Below are 1,274 nucleotides of genomic sequence, written 5' to 3'. Positions count from 1 at the left end.
CACCTTAACGTTTCCATGAATTTACCAGTCATTTCTCACTGAGCTGGGTGTGGTGGTGGAAGCCTGCCATCCTTCTTGCTGCAGGAGCACATGTAGAGGCATGACAGTGAGGGCGGGTATGTAAGGACCGGTCCAAAAAATAAATAAAGGCAAAAGGAAAGAAATTATTAAGAGCAAGAGAGAGAGAATGAGAGAGGAAGAAGAAAGAGAAAGGAAAGGATGGTGGAGAGAGGGAAGGAGGGAGGAAGGAAGGAAGGAAGAAAGGAAAACAAGGAAGGAAAACAAGGAAGGATGGAAGGAAGGAGGGGAAGGAAGGAAAGCAAGCAAGCAAGGAAGGAAAGAAGAAAGGAAAGCAAGGAAGGAAGGAAGGAAAGCAAGGAAGGAAGGAAGGCAAGGGAGGGAGGGAGGGAGGAAGGAAGGAAGGAAGGAAGGAAGGAAGGAAGGAAGGAAGGAAGGAAGGAAGGAAAGAAGGCAGGCAAGCAAGGAAGGAAAGCAAGGAAGGAACGAAGGAAGGAAGCAAGAAAGCAAGGAAGTAGGAAAGGAAGGAAGGAAGGAAAGCAAGCAAGGAAGGAAGGAAGGGAAGGAAGGAAGGGAGAAGGGAAGGAAGGGAAGGAAGGGAAGCAAGCAAGCAAGGAAGGAAGGAATGGAGTAGAGGGAGGGAGGAGAGGGAAGGAAGAAAGGGGAGGGAAGGAAGGGAGGGAGGGAAGGAAAAAAGTGAGCTGGAGGCATAGTTCAGCAGCAGAGCACCTGCCTAGCAAGCATGAGGCCCTGAGTTTATGAACTAGGACTGCCAAAAAGACTTTTTAATATTAAATTTACTTAATATTTAAAAATTTTTAAAACTACCATGCATTTTAGCATAGTAGCTAAAATATATTCTATTATTCTAAATGCAGACAGAAATTAAGGTAATACCTAAATGAGAAAGGATTTTTATTAATTTAATCATTTCCTATAAATTAATAAATATAGACCTTGTGCTTATTGTAGGAAGAACTCAATTCATAACTTTAATGAACACTGAATAGTTCAGGTTTTGTTTCTATGGATTTCTTTATCAAGGGATAGATCCTTTGTAACTAGAGAAAAAATACCATTTAAACTAGTCCAAAGCTGTTTACATTTTAATAGGATGCTGACTTCATGTTTTTTTTAATTTATTTTATTTTATTTGTGAATATACTGTACAGAGGGGTTACAATTACATAGGCAGGATAATGCGTACATTTCTTACCAAGCATTGCAGCCTCCTCCTTTGTTTATCCTTCACATCC

The sequence above is a fragment of the Dipodomys ordii genome, unplaced genomic scaffold, assembly GCF_000151885.1.
Source record: "Dipodomys ordii isolate 6190 unplaced genomic scaffold, Dord_2.0 Scaffold9, whole genome shotgun sequence".
Classification (NCBI taxonomy): Eukaryota; Metazoa; Chordata; class Mammalia; order Rodentia; family Heteromyidae; genus Dipodomys; species Dipodomys ordii.
The sequence above is the reverse complement of the archived record's forward strand: the minus strand, read 5'-3'. Positions refer to the sequence as shown.